This window comes from Acinonyx jubatus, chromosome X (assembly GCF_027475565.1).
Source record: "Acinonyx jubatus isolate Ajub_Pintada_27869175 chromosome X, VMU_Ajub_asm_v1.0, whole genome shotgun sequence".
Taxonomy (NCBI): domain Eukaryota; kingdom Metazoa; phylum Chordata; class Mammalia; order Carnivora; family Felidae; genus Acinonyx; species Acinonyx jubatus.
Genome location: NC_069389.1, coordinates 100,049,679 through 100,073,715, shown reverse-complemented (window position 1 = coordinate 100,073,715; position 24,037 = coordinate 100,049,679). Strand labels below are relative to the sequence as shown.

Sequence of the window (24,037 nt, the reverse complement as noted above, 5' to 3'; positions counted from 1 at the left end):
AGAAGTCATTGGAGAATTTGAGCAAAGGTATGATATGCTCCGATTTTACTATAAAACAAAGATTACACTGATTATAGAAGACAAGAAAGGAAAGAGAAAAATTAGTCACATTGCTATAATCTAAGACATAGAGATTATGGTGGCTTATATGGGGATGAGAGGAGTGAAGGTGAGAGTTAACTGGATTTGGGATATATTTTAAAATTAGAAATGACATGACTTCCTGACAAATATGATATATGGAAGAAAGAAATCAAGAATAATGACTAGCTTTCAGCTTGAAGAACTAAGTTAATTGTGGTGCAATTTACTAAACAAAGAATATCAAGGCAGGAATGGGTTGAGGGGCAATCAAGAGTGATGTTCTGGCTATGATCAGTGTGAAATATCTATCAGATATCCAATGAAAGATATTGAGTAGAAAGTTGGAATAATTTTGGAACACAGGGCAAAATTCAGAAACAAAACAGAGTATATCCCTAGGAGAGGAATTCCTAGGGAGGAGAAGGCTACAGCAGTGAACAAAAGAGACCCTCGTGAAGCTTGTATTCTAGTGACAATAGCCAATGTCTCCAAAATACTTACCATGTGCCAGGTACTGTTCTAAGTGCTTTTCATATAATAATATTTAATATAATGTCTCATGGGGCAGATGTTACTATTATATTCATTTTCCAAATGAGGAGACTGTAGAAGAGGAAAAGTAAAGACACCTGCCAAAAATCACAGTGCCAGTAGGTGATAGGGACCTGAGTATGGTCCCAGAGACTGTATTCATAGCTACCACATTATACTGTCCCATTCAAAAAAGCAATAAATCATATACAAAGATGCAGATATTTAGATTTAGAGATATAATTTTATGTTACAGAGACATATATCACATCCAGTAAGGGGGGAAAGATAAAGAAATTCACAGGTAATTACGCACCAGGTGATTTGAATTAGTATATTAGTTCAATCTCCATGGCAACCCTAAAAGCTAGATTATATTATTCTCATTTCACATAGAAGACATACAGGTTGAAGAGTTAGACAGAGATATGTTTACAGGGCAAAAATAGAAGGCCTTAAATCTTAGGGTTATAACCTTAACTATAAAGTAAGCAATGACAGGTTATGCAGAATAAGTAAATATGGCTCAAAATGACGGGACAAAAAAAGGCATAAAATTAAGTTTAACTTAACTCATAATTGTACCTCAGCTGATGCACAAATAAAGGGCTACCAGGGAGATTTTTTTTCACACTAGATCACAATGGTTATTTCTATTTTCATAACACTAGCATTAACATATTTTATGTAAAACAAAATCAGAAATATATGAGTTAACAACATAAATAAGGTAAACAAAAGGAGGATGTTCAGTATGGTTGACTTTTTTCACATTCCTCCCCATCATTAGAATTACTATGGTTATTTACCAAAAAAATTAAAAATCTAACTTTAGTGGACAATTTGTCATTTACATTTGCCTATATTATTCATCATGGGTTATTCAGGGTTATATCTAGTAATGCTTACATGACTTTTAAATGCAGAGAAAAATGTCCTGATAATTTTGGTTTCCCCTGTGGTCTGAATTTACCTTTCCAGAGCTTGAAATATATCTAGAAATACAACATGATCATAAATAGAAATATTTAATGTTTGGTTATAATCTTTATTTGGTTATATAAAGAATTTTGAATTTACCCAGACAAAGTAAGAAATAAGGATAAGATATGGTTTTATCATCAATGTGATAAAATGCATCAATGGTCTTCAGCTAATATAAGTCTATATGGAAGCCCCAACAATCATTCAGGGGTTTAAATTGACAGAAGTCTTCTGATTTTGTAAGTATCCAGTATCAGAGTCACTTCAGGAACATTCTCTTACACTAGTATTTGACTACTTCTTTTGAGACAAAAAACAATGAAGATATCAGCACATGTGCTTAAAAAGTTATATTTTGGGGTACCTGGGTGGTTCAGTCAGTTAAGCATCCAACTTCGGCTCATGTCATGATCTTGCAGTTTGTGAGTTTGAGCCCTGCGTCAGGCTCTGTGCTAACAGCTCAGAGCCTGGAGCCTACTTCAGATTCTGTGTCTTCTCCTCTCTCTTCCCCTCCCATGCTCATGCTCTGTCTCTCTCTGTTTCTAAATAATAAATAAACATTAAAAATTTTTTTAAATAAAAAGTTATATTTTACATAACTTACCACTAAATGTTTGTTTTATTTTTTAACAAATATCACTGGTACAGACTTTACATCCAATAAAAATGTATCACTGAGTTCTACCCCTAAAATCAATACTTTAATTTAAATAAATTAAAAAATAATCAAAAGATAATTTAAGCCTCCCTCTAAAAAAAAATGCTCACAAGTGTATATTTTGATGAGCTTTAACAAATGAATATACCCTTGTAACCACTACTACAATCCAAATATAGACCATTTCATTCATCCCCAAAAACTTCCCTTGAGCTCCTTCCCAGTAAATAAATCCCTGTCCCCAACTCTACACATTGACCACCTGTTGTGTTTTTTTTCAGGGATTGTTCTGTGTTTAGCACTGAAATTCCTGTGTTGCAGGAAACCTCTCAGAACCAGATAAAGTAGGATGGTGAAACACTGACCTGCTTTATATCATTATAGATTAATATTGCCTGTTTTAGAGTTTCATACAAATGGAATCATATAATAATGTACTCTTTAACATCTCAGTATAATAATTTTAAGATTCATCCACATTGTTTCATGCATTAGTAATTTATTTCTCTTTAATACTGAATAATATTATATTCTCTGTATTCACCACAATTTGTTTATCCATTTACTTGTTGATGGACATTTGGGTGGTTCTCATATTTTAGCTCTTATAAATAATGCTATTATGAATATCCATACATAGGTCTTTTTGTGGACATATGTTTTCATTTCTCTTGAATAAAATACCTGACCAGGGGAGCCTGGGTAGCTCAGTTGGTTGACTCAATTTCAGCTCAGGTCATGATCTCATGGTTCCTGAGTTAGAGCTCCACATCAGGCTCTGCACTGACAGTGTGGAGCCTGCTTGGGATTCTCTCTGTCCTTCTCTTTGCCCCTCCCTTGCGCGCTCTCTCTCTCCCTCTAAAAACAAATAAATAAATAAACATGAAAAAATTTTTAAATAAAAAAATAAAATACCTGATCAAATACCTAACAATAGTAATGCTGGGTCACAAAAAAAGTATATGTCTAAGTTTATAGGAAACTGGTAAACTATTTTTCAAAGTAGTTGTACCATTTTACATTCCTACAAATATTATATGAGTCTTCCAATTATTCTAAATCCTTTATCAGTGTTTTTAATTTTTGCTATTAAAATGGTTATGTAGTAAGTTCTCATGATTATAGCTTACATTCCCCTGACAATTAATGATGTGGAGAACTTTTCATGTACTTATTTGCCATCCAAATATATCTCTTGGATGCCTGATAAGCATCACAAACAGCACATACAAATCCAAATATTTGATGCCCCCCTGCAAACCATGAAGTCATCTTTGATTCTCTCTCACATCCCACAGAAGTCTGACAACAGATCAACTTTTCCCTATATTTTAGTATACTTATAAACTAACTCTTTTCACCACCTTCATAACTATCCTGCTCCAACCCACCAACATTTCTTGTCTGGACAAATATAATAGTTTTTTAACTAGTCTCTCTACTTCCACTCTTGTTCAAGTCATCAGTTTATTGTCCACACAGCAGCCAAAGTGATGCTTACAAAATATATGTCAGGTCATGCATTCAACACCCAATGAATCATGATGGCCCTGGGTATACAAAATAATCTATACAAATCTATATGATCTTACCCCTCTGCTACCATTCTGACTTCATTTCCTACCACATCTCCTGTTTTTAACTTCATTCCAGCCACAATGACCTCCTGGCTGTTCCTTAAACATACCAAGCATACACCTGCTTCAGGACATTTGCACTGGTTTTTCCTCTGCCTGACATCTTTCCCTGAAGACATTTATCTGGCTTGTTTGCTCACTTCTTCAGATTTAAGCTCAAATGCCTCCTTAACAGAGATCATTTTTGAACACCGTATATAAAATCACTCTCCTGTCACTCTCTATTCCTTTTTCCCTATTCTATTTTTCTTCATACTACTTATCTCCACTTGGCTATTATAGATTTATTTTTTAAGCTACTGTCCACCTTGTCCATGAAATTTACACTTCAAGAGTATCTCAATTTCTCATATTGGTATCCTAGTGCCTCAATTTCTCATATTGGTATCCTAGTGCCTAAACTGTGCTTGGTATGATGATAAAACTCAGTAAGTTTGTTGAATGAATAAAGGTGAACTATTTCTCCATGTCCACCAAGTCCACCTCCTGGATACCATATTAAGTTCTTCATAGGGAGGAATCTTGCCTCATTCTTTTCATAGTATCTTGAATGAGATACATACTAACCATTCAAAGATCCTCATCGATTGGTTTATGCATATTTAAATTGCTATCCAAATAGCCTAACTGAGATTGAAATTAGCCATGAAATGTTGATAACCAATATTATCTTAAACTGATATTACAGGAAAAACTAATACACTTGATAAATGGTAAAACAGACGAAATTTTTTCAGGTTCAACTAATACCTATTGCACTTGCCACATAGAAATAATTGCCAATGTTTTTGTATAGCATTTAATATTGAATACATTGATTTTCAGGGATTAACTCTCCCAAAATTGTAGATCTTGCACATCACAGAACTAGAATTCTAATTCCTTAGCTCATGGTTCTAAATTTTGTGCTTATAATTCTGCCTTTCAGTGTTTCTCCTCCAGTCAAATGCTTCCTAATTATTGCCTCTGTCCTCCTCAATCTTTCATTTGCTAATCCATACCACATCTTGAGAAGTTTGTCATTAGTCACACTTTAGCTGTTCTCTTCATCTTCATCAAAACTTAACCCTATGTTGGCTTATTGTTACACTAACCCAAGTCAAGGGTAAATGACCATTACTTCTTGGTCTAGTAACTTCACATAAGAAAATTGACATACTGCTAACAGAAGTCTCTGGCTATCTAATGAAATGAGAAATTCCCGTGAGAATTTTAGATACTGGGGCAATACCAGATAAGGAGCATCATGATGTGTTTAGGCAATTTTTAAAGCCCCTTTCACACATCCCCCTAGGCAGCTACTGATTGTGCCTACTTCAAGAATAAGCTATGAGTATACATATATATACATGGTGATACAGTACTCTTACTCCAGAGAGTATGAAATGAGAATTTCTCTAACCTACTTTTACTTAGCACTCCACTGACAGTTATGTTTTCTATGTTGACCTAGGGGACACTGGAAATAAATGTAAGGGGTGAGAATTAGTATAAAGATTACTATTTTTCTTGATTTTCATCTGTAAATAGTATGAAGTGAGTTAAATATATAAATTTTAAACCATATCATTTTTACTTCTACCATCTGGGCATATATTGAACTTTTATCAAATAGCTTCTATGCACAATGTACTGTGTTAAGCACTGTGAGAAAATCCTGCATATTATACACAATTCTAGCTCTCAGAGATTCATGTAATCTGCTGGAGAATACAGAAATGTCTATGAGAACTTGCAGGTAAGTAAACTTAGTATGGATATTATCGGTTTAAGTTTAGTCCACCCACACAACAAGTACCAACTATATGCAAGGCTTTATGCTGGGAACTAGGCATTAAGTGATGAACATAACCTAGCACAATCCTTATGTCATGGTATACACAGAATAGTAGGGAAGACACAGACATAAAGGAAATAATAATCTAAAAAAATGGAAATTTTTAAATTGTGAATAAGTGCTATGAAAATAAGACAGGAAGCTCAGGGAAGACTTCATTGATATGAGGATCACTAAGCTATGATCTGAAGAGAGAATAGGAATTAAGCAAGTAAAAAATGGAGAGAAAAATGTCCCAGGCCCTCTGGCAAGAGGAAGCAAATAAGAGATTGAAAAGACACCCGTGTGGCAAGAGAAGATAAAGCAAGTACATGATGAATCTTGAGAGGTAGATGAAGCCAGAATATGATGCAAGACTCCTGGAACATGGTATGAAGCTTCAAAATTAGAATAGCATTTTCATGATGGAATTAAAAACTTTTTAAAAATTCTATCCAATTAGTGTTAGGATATTCCTAATGCTAGAGTCTTGTTTACTTATACATTAATTATATTTGTCTATTACTCCTATACATTATAGCTAACTTGGTTAATCATGTAAATTACTATTTAACAAATATGATTTTATTATAATTTAAATATTAAGTTAAATATAATTTATATAAAATAAATATAATTAAATATTATATTAAACTACTATTTAACAAAAATACACAACAGATGAGAAAAGTTAGCCTTTCAGATGCCTTTCTAAACCGTATATGAAAGAGTAAGTGTGCATTTGCAAAGATTTAGAGATCATGAAATAAATTCAAATTGGAAATTAAATATGAAAACCATTCTGTAAATAAATTCTATAATTTTAACATTTTGAGATCATTTGTTTTTCTGAGAAAAGGCCTGAGGAAAATGTGATCAAATAGCAGCTACCTTATATTTACTTTAGTCATCAATATTTCTTTTAAAGAAATGGAAGAGATGTAAATTCCTTCCTGAGATACACATTTTTGCTATTCTCCATTTACAGTTAAAAACTTCTACTGTATTTATAGTTTCACCAAGTGTGTTTTAACAATCTGGATAATGCAACAACACATGTTGTTCCAAGTACTATCTTTACCACTAAGAGGTGCTTTTATATCTTTGAATATGAGAAATTCAAGGTAAATCAAAGCCCATGGTACGTACTTCAAGGCCTCCTTCAACCCAGACATAGCTGTATATTTTTTTCCATTATATTCATGGGAGATACAATATCAGAAGCACTTAACAGAAGAAACCGACCACAAAAGCCATGCTCTTGTCATACACATCTCTAACTTCAGTAATGCATGACTCTTGTTAACATACAGGGAACTATGAGTGTGAAATATCCCCACCAGAAATTATAGCCTTAAAGGAGAAAATTGTGCTTCTTGGTTCCTAGACTAAATAGAGAACAAGAAATCAAGAGTAAGGACAAAGGTCTCTTCCTATTTAAACAGTATAATGCCTTTATTAAATATGTACTTAATCCAGGACCAATAGCATCCACTTCCCAAATTTCATAAAATATTAAAAGTATATTTTTATTATATTTCATTTTTTAATGTGGAACATTTCATGAATTTTCATGTCATCCTTGCACAGGGGCCATGCTAAACTCTAATCACGCTAATCATTCCAATTGTAGTATATGTGCTGCCGAAGTGAGTACAAAAGTACACTTTTAAAAATCAAATTTTGCTAACACAAGAAGCATTTCAACATATTTTTAAAGGAATTTTTGAATAAAGGCTACCACATTGCACATTGCTCAAGCTTTTTTTCCCCCTTCTCCATGTACATCTTCCTCAAGAAGCTTGTGAGCTTTTGGAAACTTTAGAGATCAAAGAACTTTAATTTTGCCAATTCCACATTTTTAGTTTAACAAGTACATCCCCATTCAAAGTTCTTGAAAGCGTTCTACAGTAATCAATACTTGAAAGATAATCTGATTATGTACTTTAGCTCACTGTAGTTGTAATACTTCATTTTTTTTTTTTTTTTTTTACTGCAATGGTCAAATTCAGGGCAATTGCTTCCCATACCAAAATGGAGGCTGTTATTGAATATGAGCCATATTACTGATTTAATATACAATATCATTGCTATTGTTACTATTATCACTATTACATACAATAATTTGAATTTTCTTTTAATCAATTTTCATATACTGTGTCTTCTAAAATATTACCTCATTAATGTCTCAGTAATTTGTTTTTTTGGTTTTTTTTTTAACGTTTATTTATTTTTGAGACAGAGAGAGACAGAGCATGAACGGGGGAGGGTCAGAGAGAGAGGGAGACACAGAATCTGAAACAGGCTCCAGGCTCTGAGCAGTCAGCACAGAGCCCGACGCAGGGCTTGAACTCACGGACCGCGAGATCATGACCTGAGCCGAAGTCGGACGCTCAACCAACTGAGCCACCCAGGCGCCCCAATGTCTCAGTAATTTGAAAATACCTCTGTATTATTCAGTTTGGGCTGCTATAACAAAATACCATAGCCTTGTAAACAACAGAAAGATATTTCTCACAGTTCTAGATGCTGACAGTCTGATATCATTTTCCAGCATGGCTGGGTTCTGTTGAGAGCCCTGTTCTGAGGTGCAGACTGCTGAATTCTCCTTGTTTCCACATGGTAGAAAGAAAGCTCTCTAGGATCTTTTTTATAAGGGGAATAATCCCATTTATGAGGGCTATAATCCTCATGACCTAATCATTTCCCAAAGGTCTCACCCTCTAATACTATCACAATGGGGATTAGGGTTTCAACAAATGAATTTTGAGAGGACACAAACATTCAGTCCATAGCAATCTCCAAAGGAGGAGGTGATTTAATTTATAATGATTTTTCTGAAATTAAAATAGAATGTGTTTTCTGAAGCTGGAATATACAAATGTCCCCTATATTATATTCATTACATTTATTAACTAAATTTACCAAAATCCTAAGAAGCTAGACTCCATTATAGGTCAGGTATGGTTTCTTTCCAGCATTTATTTTGTTTATTTCTGAGATCTGTATGCATCTTTTAAGAATTTTGGCATATTTGAATATCATGGAGAAATCATATGCTATATTTCATTATTTAGTCTTCTTGTATCATTCATTGGTGAATCCAAATTTCTGAAAAGCCTTAGGTTCCTGTGATGTTAGTGTTGACATCATTCAAATAATATAAATTTAGTATGGGTACTAAGACAAATAGAACATATTTGGAGAAAAAAGCTCAAACACAGTCATTTGCTCTCTGAAGAAAACTGTAAGTAGTAACACTAAAAGACAAATATGACAAGGGTAGAAAATCAGAATGAGTTTATAATGTGATAAAAGTAATAGGAAGGTAAACACTCCCCTTGACAATTTAACATAAGTCTGTTCAAGAGAGACTATGACATAGTTTCATCAAGCAACAAATGAGGTACTCAGTACTCTAAAACTGTGGAGAGAACTGGGATAATTTTCACTTGAAAAACAATTCTTTGGACAATTAAGTCAGCCTTTAGTATCAAGTATAGAAACACACTGATAATGAAAAATGGTGGATTTCTGGGGTGCCTGGGTGGCTCAGTCAGTTGAACGTCCGACTTTGGCTCAGGTCGTGATTTCATGGTTCATGAGTTCCAGCCCCACCTCTGGACAGATTGCTGCTGTCAGCACAGAGCCTGCTTCAGTTCTTCTATCCTCCTGTCTCTCCCCTCTCCCCCATTCACACTTGCTCACACGCTCTCTCTCTCTCATTAAATAAAGTTTTGTGAAAAAAAAAAGAAATGGTGGATTTCTGAAGTTGTCAAATTTTTAAACGCATAATGCGTGGAACTTTGCTGTCATGTAACCCTCTATAACAGAGCATTTGTATGAATTTGGGTACATATTGGAACTCCTTGTAAGAATATTTAGTTACCAGATTTATCAGCAAGAAAAAGTCCTTTTTCATTAATTGCTTTTCTGTAGCCAAAATATTTGTAGAAATGGAGGTATTGGGAAGCACAGACTCATAGCTGTCCTCTATTACACTAATCTCAAAATGTTGGAATGTATTTTGTAGACTCCTTACTTCCATTAATAATTCTGTCATGGATATCTAATCTATAAAATTACCTAAATCTTAACAAAGCTATTTATATGCTTATGCTATACATCAGGTAATAAAAGTTCTCAACTATACATTACAGTATAGGTGTTACTGGCACAATTTGACAGACGATGTGCTTTCACTAGTCATATGTTCTAGTTAATATATCAATATTAATATACTAATATATTACATTCTATATATATGGGTACCAGTCATTAAAACACAGATTACAGTAAAGTTAACAATATTATAATTGCTGCAACTATTCTTTTGTTGCTTCTACACTTATTATTTCATTTAATCCTTACACTTACTCTAATTATATTTATCAATATTCCATTTTCCAGATGAAGAATTTGAGGCCTTATCAAAGCTAAGTTCTTCTCTACACAGTCACACAACTATTTAGAGTCTTAGCAAGAATTTGAAAGAGAGCCAATCTGAACTATGGAGTGCCTTTTGATGTAAAAACTAAATACAAGTAATCTATTTTAGCCTTTCTTTCATAATCATGATGATATAAGTAAATTATCCTTAGGAAATAGATGTATATGTACATCATATATCATAGTTTTACTAACCCTATATTCTTCTGAGTTTGTGTTCTATGTGTTTCAGTGGGACTCCAGATTTGGTTTGGTTTTGTTTTGTTTTCTGGAAAACAAAATCATTGTCTCTGATTTTTTGTACTATTTTTTAAAGTTTCCATTTACTTTGATCATTTTAAAAATATATTTCAAATATAACATTGTGTAAATTTAAGATGCACAACATGTTGATTTCATAGTTACATATTGGAATATGATTGCATTGTAGTGATAATTAGCACCTCTATCATTTTGGATAAAAAAGTCTACAGGGGAGGAGAGTAAGATGGCATCAGAGTAGGACTCCAGACTCACCTAGATCCATGAACACAAGTAAAAAGCTAACAAATTATCCTAAATACCTCAGAAATCAGCCTGAAGATGGTGAAAAAACTCCACAACTAAAGGGAGAGAAGAGGCCATATTGAAGAATGTAGGAAGTGCAGAGACATGGTTAAGGGGAGAAACAGATCACAGGTGCCATAGAAGACAAGGAGCCATGGTCATGGAGAAGGGCGAGAGAAAGAAAGAGAGAAGTACACAGGGGAATGCATAGGGAGAACATTTCTCCAAAGCCATGGGCTTGGAAAATGAGAGGGACTGAATTTCATGCATTCCTCCAACCAGCGGGACTTAAAGCCTAGACTTTTAAAGGTGAGTAGGCTTGGCTGGGATAGAGCCTAAAGGGACTTGACTGTTCCAAGAGAGAAAGCAGAAAAACAACCCTGGGGCAGATAGGTTGGAAACAACCATCTGAAGAATAACTGGGGCACACAGGGGTGAGATTATTTGTTCTTCTCAGAGGTAGAGAATTTATCACAAATGAAAGAACAAAATAAGGCCAAGGCCAGAGATCTAGGCAAAACAGATATAAGTAACATGCCTGGTGTAGAATTTAAGGCAACAATCATAAGGGTACTCACTGGGCCTGAGAAAAGAATAGAAGACATCAGGGAGACCATTACCACAGAGATAAGAAGTTAAAAAAGAATGAATCAGAGATGAAGAATGCAATAAACAAGGCTTGATGGAATGAACTGCAGGATGGAAGAAACAGGAACAAATTAGTGACCTAATGAGGCTGAACAAAAGAGAGACAGAAGAATTGTGCACCAGGAAAATAGACTTAGGCAACTCAATGACTCCATTTCTCATTATTATGAGAAACATAATAATATGCCTATTATAGGAGTCCCAGAAGAACATGGAAGAGAAAGGGGGTGGAAATTTTATTTGAAGAAATAATAGTTGAAAACTTCCCTAATCTGGGGAAGGAAACAGACACCTACATCCATGAGGCAGAGAACTCCCATCAAAATCAACAAAAGCAGGTCAACACCAAAAAATACTGCAATTAAATTTGCAATATATAGTGATAAAGAAAAAATCTTAAAAGCAACAAGACAAATGAAGTCCTTAACTTACACGGGAAAACCATAAGGCAAGCTGAAAATTTCTCAACAGAAATGTGGCAAGCCAGAAGGGAGTGCCATTATATATTCAAAGTGCTAAATGGGAAAATTCTGCAGCCAAGAATACTTCATCCCGCAAGGCTATCACTCAGAATAGAAAGAGAGATAAAGAATTTCTCCTACATGAACAAAACTGAAGGAGTTCATGACCATGAAACCAGTTCTGCAAGAAATATTAAAGGAGTTTCTAAATACAATGGAAAGACCAAAAGAAACAAAGACAAAAAAAGCATCAGAGAAAATGTCCAGAAACAAAGACAAAACAAGTAATAAAATGGCAATAAATACATATCTTATCAATAATTACTTTGAATGTAAAGGGACTAAGTGCTATAATCAAAAGATATAGGGTCAGAATGGATTTAAAAAAAAAAAAAAACAAGACCCATCTATATGCTGTGTACAAGAGACTCATTTCAGCCCTAAAGACACTTGCTTATTGAAAGTGAGGGGATGGAGAAACATTTATCATGCAAATGAGTGTAAAAGAAAGCCAGAGTAGTAATACTATTTTGGACAAAATAGACTTTAAAACAAAGACTGCAAAAAGAGACAAAAGAGCACATTTACATAATCATAAAGGAGACACAATCTAAAAGAAGATATAATAATTGTAAATACTTAGGCATCCAACATGAGACCCCCAAATATATAAAACAATTAATAACAAACATAAAGGAAATAATTGATAATAAGACAATAATGATGAGACTTTAATACCCCACTTACATCATTGAACAGATCATCTAAACAGAAAACTGACAAAGAAACAATGACTTTAAAGGACACAGTGGACCAGATGGACTTAAAAGATATTCAGAACATTCCATCCTAAAGCAGCAGAATACACATTCTTTTCAAGTGCACATGGAACATTCAACAAAATAAATCACATATTGGTCACAAAACAGGCCTCAACAAATACAAAAAGACTGAAATCACACCATGTACTTTTTCTGACCACAACACTATTTAACTTGAAGTCAACCACAAGAAAAGATTTCAAAAGACCACAGATAAATGGAGGTTAAAACACATGATTGTAAACAATCAACGAGTCAAGCAAGAAATCAAAGAAGAAATTTAAAAATATAAGAAAACAAATGAAAATGGTAATACAATGATCCAAAACTTTTCAGACACAGCAAAAGCGGTTATAAGAAGGAATTATATAGCAATAGAGGCCTACATCAAGAAGCAAGAAAAATCTCAATCTGGCCTTACACCTAAAGGATCTAGAAAAGGAACAACAAACAAGCCTAAAGCCCACATAAGGAAGTAATAAAGATTAGAGCAGAAATAAATGATACAGAAACTAAAACAAACAAACAAACAAACAAACAAACAAAAGAAACAATAGAAGAGATCAACAACACCAGGAGCTGAGTCTTTGAAAAAAAAATTAATAAAATTGATAAGCCTCTAGCCAGACTTATCAGAAATAAAACAAGAAGGTCCCAAATAAATAAAATCACAAACAAGAAGAAAAATAACAACCAACATGACATAAATACAAATAATTATAAAAGCATATTATGAAAAATTTCCAAATTGGAAGTCCTGGAAGAAATGGATAAATTCTTAGAAACATAAACCACCAAAACTGAAACAGGAAGAAATAGAACACTTGAACAAACCAATGACCAGCAAAGAAATTGAGTCAGTAATCAAAAACCTTACCAATAAACAAAAATCCAGGGCCAATTGACTTCACAGGCAAATTCTACCAAAAACTGAAAAAGTTAATACCTATTCTCAAACTATTACAAAAAATAGAAATGGAAGGAAAACTTCCAAATTTATTCCATGAGGCCAGCATTACCCTGACACAAAAGCCAGATAAAGACTCCACTAAAAAAGAGGACTACAGAACAATATCCCTGAGGAACATGGATGCAAAAATGCTCAGTGAAATACCAGCAAACCAAATCCAACAATACATTAAACGAATGATTCACCATGATCAAGTGGGATTTATTCCTGGATTGCAAGGGCAGTACAATATCTGCAAGTCAACCAACATCATATATCACAATAATAAAAGAAAGGATAAGAACCATATAATTATTTCAATAGATGCAGAAAAAGCACTTGACAAAGTACAACATCCATTCGTGATAAAAACCCTCAACAAAGTAGTTTTAGAGGGAATATACTTCATTCAATACAATAAAGGTCATATATTAAAAACCCACAATTAAGATCATCCTCAATGGGGAAAAACTGAGAGCTTTTCCTCTATGATCAGGAATAAGACAGGATGTCCACTCTCACCAATGTTACTTAACATAGTACTGGAACTCTTGCCACAGCTATCAGACAACAGAAGGAAATAAAAGACATCCAAGTTGGCAAGAAAGAAGTAAAACTTTCACTATTTGCAGATGACATGGTATGTTATATAGAAAATCCCAAAGCATCTACCAAAAAGAAAAAAGAAAAAGCTGCTAGAACAGATAGGCGAATTTAGTAAAGTTGCAGGATACCGAATCAATGTACAGAAATCTGTTGCATTTCTATATACCAATATAGAAGCAGCAGAAAGAGAATCAAGGAGTAATCCCATTTACAACTACACCAAGATCAATAAGATGCCCAGGAATAAACACACCCAAAGTGGTGAAAGACCTGTACGCTCAAAATTATAAAACCATGAAGAAAGAAATTGAAGATGGCATAAAGAAATGGAAAGACATTCCATACTCATGGATTGGAAGAACAAATATTATTAAAATGTCTATACTACACAAAGCAATCTTCATATTTAATGCAATCCCTATCAAAACACCAACAGCATTTTTCACAGAACTTGAACAACCAATCCTAAAATTTGTATGGAGCCACAAAGGCCCTGAATAACCAAACTACCTTGAAAAGGAACAGCAAAATAGGAGGCATCCATCACAATTCTGGACTTCAAGTTATATTACAAAGCTGCAGTGATCAAACCAGTATGGTACTGGCACAAAAACAGACACATAGATCAATAGAACAGAATAGAACCCCTACCCCCAAAATGGACCAACAACTATATGGTCAATTAATTTTCAACAAAGCAGAAAAGAATATCCAATGTGGATAAGACAATCTCTTCACAAATGGTGCTGGGAAAACAGGACAGCAACATGCAAAAAATTGAGACTAGACCACCTTCTTACACCATACACAAAAATAAGTTCAAAATTGATAAAAGACCTATATATGAGAGACACAAAACCATTAAAAAATCCTAGAGGAGGATACAGGTAATAAGCTCCTTGAGAACAGCCATAGCAACTTGTTACTAAATATGCCTACTGAGGCAAGGGAAACAGAAGCAAAAATAAACTATTGGGACTTAATCAAAATAAAAGGCTTCTGCACAGCAAAGGAAACAATCAACAAAACTAAAAGGCAACCTATGGAATGGGAGAAGATATTTGCAAGTGACATATCTGATAAAGGGTTAGTATCCAAAATGTTAGTATCCAAAAGTATCCAAATGAACTTATATAACTCAACACCCAAAAAACAAATAATCTAGTTAAAAAACGAACAGAAGACATGATAGATATTTTTTCAAAGAACTTCAGATGACCAATAGACAATGAAAATATGATCAACATCACTGACCACTAGGAAAATACAAACCAAAACTACAGTGAGATATCACCTCACACCTGTCAGCATGGCTAAAATCAACACAAAAAACAACAGGTGCTGGTGAGGATGTGGAGAAGGGGGATCCCCCATGCACTGTTGGTGGGAATGCAAACTAACACAGCCACTCTGGAAAACAGAATGGAGGTTCCTCAAAAAGTTAAAAATAGAACTACCCTACGATTCAGCAATTGCACTACTAGGTATTTACCCAAAGAATTCAAAAATACTTATTCAAAAGGATACATGCACCCTGATGTTTATAGCAGTATTGTCTACGATAGCCAAATTATGGAAACAGCCCAAGTGTCCCTTGACTGGTGAATGAATAAAGTGGTGTACACACACACACACACACACACACACACACACACACACACACACACACTGGAATATTAGTCATTCGTAAAAAGAATGAAATCCTGCCATTTGCAATGACATGGATGGAACTAGAGAGTATTATGTAAGCAAAATAATTCAGTTAGAGAAACATAGATACCGTATTATTTCACTTAGATGCAGAATCTAAGAAACAAAGCAAACAAGCAAGGGGGGGGGGGGAGAGAGAGAGAGAGGCAAGCCAAGAAACAGACTTCACTCTAGAGAACAAACTGATGGTTACCAGAGGGGAGATGGGTGGGAGGATGGGTTTAAATACTTGATGGGGATTAAGGAGTGCACTTGTTGTGATCAGCAATTTATGGAAGTATTGAATCTCTACAGTGTACACCTGAAACTAATATTACATTGTATATTAACTACCTGGAATTTAAATAAAACTTTGAAGAAAAAGAATTGTATGAGTCAGCTTATGAAAGGACCTAGCATTTGAATACAGAAATGTGTGGTACAATTGTTTGTCAGAAATTCAGTTTCCTTTTGGATGAAATTTTCTGCTTTGAACCTTTTTTTTCTCACCCTTGGCACTTCTGACAATTTGCACTAGATAATTCTCTGTTCTGTGGGGATGTCCTGTGCCTTTTAGGATGTTTAGCAGCATCCTTTGCCTCTGTTCAGTAAATGCCAGCAGCACCCTACCTTCCCCAATCATGACAACTAAAATTTCCTCCAGAAATTACCAAAAGAAATATCCCCTATGGGACAAAAGCACCTTCTGCCGAAAACCACAGGTTTAAAACAACACCGCTAAAGAAAAAGAGAGCAGATAAGCATTCTTCAGTGCAGCCTTATTCAATTCAGAAAAAAGACAAAATCATGGACATTGCTTTTCTGACCAACTTGTGGATTACAGAGTTGCCTATTGAAAGGAGGAATTTTGAATACATAATTGTATGCATAGTTTAGTTTCATCAATTTCTCATTGAAATTCAACTCATTTATTAAGTACGTTTCATATAGATAATAAAACAATGAAAAATGAGGAAATCACCATGTACTTGGTGTTTTAAAATGATGACTATTACAAATAATATACTCAGTTGTGGTTTTACATTGCAGAGATTTCCTCACCTTGTGTCCTTTGAGTTGGATTCAATGCTTGGCCTAAGAAGCTATTTTCTCACTAGATTAAATATTGTGAAATAAAAAAAATATGTAAATATAATATGCCCCAAAGCAAAAAATTAATTTTCAACACAGATGGGTTTCAGGAGGTTTAATGCCAAAGATTTTAAAAGTCCTGTGCCAGGGGGGGACTTTGTTTGCAACTGAGACAAAATATTTCCTGTATTACCCTCACAGAATGATGAGTTTCATTCCCATAGCAGACATTTGAAGGGTCATTTGAAATAAAGTGAAAAGCATTAAATATCTGATTCCCTTATTCCCAACAGTACCATTAACTCTATCTTGTTCTATCCCCCAAAATGGAAAAAAGGAATAGTAGGTAGGAAAGTGGGTAAAATACTTTATGATGTGATTTTTTTTCCCAAAGAGAGATTAATCACAAAAGGATAATTTTGAGGTTTTTATTCAGTGACAACCTTATATGTAGTCAAAGGGAGTTAAATCTAAATAAGGACAAGCTTAATCCCCATTCCATATGGTGAGTTGATATCAATGAAGTCTTCCACATTTAGCCAAGAAACCCTGATTATCACCAAATTCATTTCTTTGTAGCCTTCTTTTGTCAATAAATAAATATTGCAGTGTATGGAGAGCTTAGGTTACCTATTAAATAATGGATCCAGCCATTGCCTTCAAAGAGCTATTAATTATTCTGTAAAAGTTAGTTAGGACAGAGATACAAGAAACTTCTAAAAATACATACTTATACTTTTTTTCCCTCCTGAACATACAATATGCATTTAACCAATGTTGAATGAATCTAAACTGAGAAAAGTTACATGAGTTAGAAAACAGACTGGATCGTTCTAGGAAGATTTACACTCATACAAAACAAAGCTACAAATGGCCTTGAATTCTTAAAATCCTGTTTGGGAATGCTTCAGGAAGTTTCCAGAAATTCCACTTGATTATTCAAAATCTGTACCTTGGGCTCAGACAAGTTGAGAAAGAATCATATTTGCAACCACCATACATCTCAGAATTTCTGCAAGTGTCCATTGTTCTCATAAATTCATTTGGGTTTGTCCCTATTTGGGGAAAAAAAAAGAGCCTGCTCCAAAGAAGCAATTTATTCTTGAATGTGAATACCCAGGCATACCTCAAGCTGTGGCTTTGTCATTGGTTCAGATGATTCTCTGTGTAAATGTTCCTCTATAATTTAATTTGTAGTTAGACTTACACGGACAAGTTTGGGGGAACTATTTCTTCCTAAATGCTCAACATCTCCACTGTGATAATATGGCTAATCTGGGAGATTCACTTCCAAATGAGAAAATATGAAAGAAGAGAGTTCATGGCTATACTCAAAGGCCCAAAGTACACCTTGTAAGAAGTTGCTTCAGCTGAAGGTTGTGTTTTCTTCTCCTTATTAAAAGAATAATACCTTTCAGAGTTTGAATGATCCCAACATACTTAAGTCACCTTATCCTTAGTCTAAATAATGGTTTATTATTTTGTACTTCAAAGTCCCCCAAAAGTCTGTCTAGTGGTAATGATATCTAGCACTGAAATTGTTATGCATATATAATTATTTGTAAAAACTAGGTAAGTTATGACAAGATATACTTGTTTATTTTAGATGGGTGTTACCTTAGACATAAAAAATACTCTAAATACAAGTTATCTCAACTCAGATAAAAAAGCTAACTTTGTATGTGTACCTCAAAGGAATTCCCTATAGAGAGCACACCATCATATTGATCAATTACAAGGGACACTAGCAATGTAAAATTATTAAATGATAAAATCTCATACTAGCCACATTTTCAGTGCCCAGTAGCCATATACTCATCATTACAAAAAATGTTATTGTCAATTCTGCTATATATAGTATAGTGATATGAGAAATATATGTATCTTCAAAATATTTAAGGATTTTGAGAGAATTTATATTTTTCCCACTTGTAGACCACTTGACTTTCAAAGGAAAGGCACTTCTAAATTCTGACCAGTTCTATGTGATTATGCAACACCTCCATCAATCATTCTAATTAGAATCAGGAAATATTAAATTAAGACTTTTCTACTTCATGCACTTTTGAAACCAGCTTTCCTAATTTCATTGACCAGCTATTCACCAAACTGATGACAAGGCTAAAGAGCACAAAGAGAAGATTATTATATGTAATTTTACTGATTGCTCCCATTATTATAATTATATTCTACTTAGTTTTAACTTCATTTAAAAACTTAGGGGTAAGGATAGTGTATCAGTCAGGATTCCGCAGAAAAAAATGAATAGGGAAATATATGATTTATTTCTATGGAATTGGCTTATACAATTGTAGGAACTGGAAAGTATGAAAGCTCTCAGGCAGGCCAACTGACTAGAAATTCAAGCAAGAGTTAATTCTGCAGTCTTGAGGAAGAATTTCTTTTTCTCCAGGAAACCTCAGTTTTTGCTCGTAAGGCCTTAAACTGATTGGATGAGATCTGTATTATCAAGCGTAATCTCCTTTACCTAAAGTCAACTGATTGTAGCTGTTAACCACATGGGAAAAACACCTTCACAGCAAAACCTAGATTAGTATTTGATTAAATAACTGGGCCTAGCCTAAGTGACACAAAATTAACCACCACAGATGGTAATGAGGTCATCTGAATTCTCTAAAATGAAACTGGGGTGAGAAAGAGGGAGGTCTCTTCTCATGGCCAGAATGTGTCCAGATCCCTGTAAGAATTCCTATTTACCACTTCAAACATGGGTGGAAGACTCAACAACAACCCCAGTTATGATAATAATCTAGACAAGAGGTTCCTCAGCAGTGTGATTAAATGGGTAAACTGCAAAACCCTCCCTTCTTTGGGCTGGTGGATCAGTGAATTGTCTGAAGTTGTCTGCCTTTATCCTGAGGACTGTTTCCAGAAGAGTGTGAGTTTTATTTCCTTTGGCAAAACTCAGTGAAAATAACACTACTCACTTGTGTCCTGCCCTCTCTCCTCCCCAACTTGATACTTTATCCTATATCATTGAACTTCTTTTTCTCAGTCTCCTTCCTTTTTCTTTATTCTTTTCTTATTTCAATTTCAATAACTTAAATACAGATCTACTTTATGAATAAAATTTTTAAACACTGTGTTCAAAATAAAAATTTTATATTAAAGGCTATAATTTTGGATACTTGAAGCTACTTCAAATTAACATAAAATCATGGGAAAATATTATTATAACAATTCATGTTCTACGTGCCTTAAACTCAGGATTTGAGACTATACATTCTGTATTTCTTGCTGACATTCATTTAATATTTACTTGCAGTTTTGGGGTACGTGGGTGGCTCAGTCAGTTAAGCGTCTGACTCTTGATTTCAGCTCAGGTCATGATCTCAAAGTTCATGAGTTTGAGCCCCACGTCAGGCTCTGTGCTGGCAATGCAGAGCCTGTGTGAGATTCTCTCTCTCTCTCTCTCTCTCTCTCTCTCTCTCTCTCTCTCTGTGTCTGCTCCCCCTGCTCACACCCTCTCTTTCTCTCAAATAAGATTTTTTAAAAGGTAAAATATATATACATTTAACTACAGTTTTAGAATAAAGCCAGAGAGAAGCTGACATTCCTGCACATTTGAATTTCAAAATAAATATCTATGAACCCTCTCCCAAAAGGCTTCACGCATATATGCCTCTGAACTCCAATGTGAGAATGTTAAAGAATGTGCTTTGTGATAAGATCCTACAGTAACATGGAAAATCATACATCCATAGGACTCTAGGTTAATCCTTTGATGAGAATGTTTAAATTTACAACTTGGAACAGCAATTGCATTATAAGATAAAAGATGGATAGTGAATAAATACAAGGTTGTAATCATTCACTGAGAAGGCTCTTGTTGACATCATAAAACATGGGGGCACAGTTTGAACAGCCTTTGTATGTTGGAAGACCCCCAGGAGTGATTTGCAGCCACTTGCTTCTTCGTTGTTCCATTGATATTTAAGGGTAGTTTTTTAACCCTTCTAAGAGCCTCCTCTGAAGAACTGTTTCAACTGCAAGGAAGTTGAGAGAAAGTTCCCTACGGCATTTCCATGAAAATTAAATTTGAAACTTTTTATTATGAGGTGATAATGTCAACTCATTCCAAAAATATTTGTCAAGGATCTGCTGTATGCCACATATAGAGATGAATACCATCAAGTCCTGCCCTCACTTCAAGTCAACTCCTCAAGGACCCTACGAAGATTTGAGGACACTTGTTATTCATTTGTATCCAAGTGCCACCTAGAAGGGATTTATAGCAGTTGCCCAAGTTGATCCCTGCATAACCATAACTGAAACAAACATTCTAGATAGATTTTTTAGATGAATTTTTATTTGGGAATGATTTTAGATTTATAGAAAAGCTAAAAAGTTTAGTATAGGGATGTGATGGTCAATTTTATGTATCAACATGACTGGGCCATGGATGTCCAGACATTTGTTCAAACATTATTCTAGCTATGTCTATGAGAGTGTTTCTGGATGAGATTAACTTTTTAATCTGTAGACTGAATAAAGCATATTGTGCTCCCTTAGGTTGGTGAAATCCATTCAATCATTTGAAGGCCTGAATAGAACAAAAAGGCTGACCCTCCCTTGAATAAGAGGGTATTTCCTCCTTTCTCACTGCCTTGGGCTGGGACATTATAAGGGTTTTTTCTTTTTATACCTTCGGACCTGGACTGGAACTAAACTATACTACTACTATATACTATATTATATACTACTAAACTACATATATACATATAGATATATACATATATATATATATATATATATACACACACACACACATATAGTAGCCTTTTAGTTCTGTTTCTCTGTAGAACCTTAATACAACAGAGTTACCATATATATTTTACTTGGTTTCATTTTCCCATACTGTTATCATCTTCATTATTATGATGCATTTGTCCAAACTAAAATTTAGAGAGGGCGCTAAGATGGTGGCAGAGTAGGAGGACCCTAGGCTTATCTTGTCCCTTGAACACAAGTAGATAACTATCAAATCATTCTGAATACCCAAGAAATTGACCTCAGGACTGACAGAACAAACTCCACAACTAGAGGGAAGGAAGAGGTCACACTGAGGAAGATAGGGAGTGCAGAGATGAGCTTTGGGTGACAAACCAAACCAAAGCAATGCAGGACAAGGTAGAGGGGGAGGGAGCCCTGGTCACAGAGAAAGGTGCACGAGAGGCCACACAGGGGAATGCACAAGGAGAACACTTCCCCAAAGAAAGCCATTAGCCAGGAAAATGAGAGGAGCCGACTTTTGTGAGTTTTTAAAGACTGGAGTTCATATACACAATGGAGTACTATGTGACAATAAGAAAGAATGAAATATGGCCCTTTGAAGCAACGTGGATGGAACTGGAGAGTGTGATGCTAAGTGAAATAACCATACAGAGAAAGACAGATACCATATGGTTTCACTCTTATGTGGATCCTGAGAAACTTAACAGAAACCCATGGGGAAGGGGAAGGAAAAAAAAAAAGAGGTTAGAGTGGGAAAGAGCCAAAGCATAAGAGACTCTCAAAAACTGAGAACAAACTGAGGGTTGATGGGGGGGGTGGGAGGGAGGGGAGTGTAGGTGATGGGCATTGAAGAGGGCATCTTTTGGGATGAGCACTGGGTGTTGTATGGAAACCAATTTGACAATAAATTTCATATATTAAAAAATAAATAAATAAATAAATAAATAAATAAATAAATAAATACTGGAGTTTTAAAGGTAGGTGGGCTAGGCTGGGTTAGAGCCCTGAGGGCACTGCCCTGCTCTGGCTAAGAAGGCAGGCAAACAGCCCTGGGCACAGAGGGTGCTACCTGAGGAATGCCTGAGGCACACGGGGAGATTATTCACTCTTCTTGGAACACAGTCCGAGAGGTAGCATTCACAGAGATCCCTCTCCAGTGGCCAAAGTGGGGAGCACTGGGGGGGGGCCCATTTCCCACCCTCCACCAACGTAAATGCAGAGCCACCTAAGGAGGGCAGCTTGGCCCTAACATTGGCTGTTTAGCCTGCTTGCTCCAAGTCCCACACCCCCATGCAGTCTGTCCGGACTACCCTTCTCAGTCACTCCTCCCTAAATCCCAGGGCCAGGAGATCCTCCCTCAGAATACCAGCACAGGCCCCTGTCCACACCAAGTCCCTAGAGCGTAGAGTTTTAAAAGTCAGCAGGCTTAGCTGAGATAGAGGCCAGAAGGCACAGCAGTGCTCCTGGAGAGAAGACAGACAAACTACCCAGAGGCAGACAACATGAAAACAGCCATCTGAAAGATGCCTGTGATGCACAGGGGGGAGATTATTCGCTCTTCCCAGAGTGCTTCCCTGAGAGCAACAAGGCTATGATTCATAATAGAAGGAAATATATTTTCCCAGACAAACAAAAACTAAAGGAGTTCATGACCACAAAACCAGCCCTGCAAGAAATATTAAAGGGGACTCTGAGTGGAAAGGATAGACCAAAAGTGACAAGGACAAGAAAGGAACAGAGAAAATCTACAGTAACAATAACAAAACAAGTAATAAAATGGCACTAAATACACATCTATCAATGATTACTCTGAATGTAAATGGACTAAAAGGTCCAATCAAAAGACATGGGCTAGGTACCTGGGTGGCTCAGTCGGCTGAGCATGACTCTTAATTTCGTCCCAGGTCATGATCTCAAGGTTCCTGAATTTGAGCCCCACATCTCGCTCTGTACTGACAGTGTGGAGCCTGCTTTGGGATTCTCTCTTTTCCTCTCTCTCTGCCCCTCCCCAGCTTGTATGCTCACTCCCTCGCTTTCTCTTTCCCTCTCTCTCTCTCTCTCCCTCAAAATAAATAAATAAACTTAAAAAAAAAAACCTCCTAACAAACAAAAGTCCAGGACCAGATGGCTTCACAGAGGAATTCCACCAAATATTTAAAGAGTTAATATCTAGTCTTCTCAAACTATTTCAAAAATTAGAAAAGAAGGAAAACTTCCAAATCCATTCTGAGGCCAGCCAAGACTCCACTAAAAAAGAGAACTACAGGCCAATATCCCTGATGAACATGGATGCAAAAATTCTCAATAAAAT

The 24,037-nt window shown here is 35.3% G+C and overlaps 1 non-coding gene across 1 annotated transcript; it reads right to left on the bottom strand.

Annotated features, from left to right (window-relative positions):
* Positions 1-7,255: 7,255 nt before the first annotated feature.
* On the bottom strand, positions 7,256-7,367 carry LOC113597669 (U6 spliceosomal RNA). The gene has a single exon (XR_003418462.2). It is a non-coding gene; the product is annotated as a U6 spliceosomal RNA (small nuclear RNA).
* Positions 7,368-24,037: the final 16,670 nt, after the last annotated feature.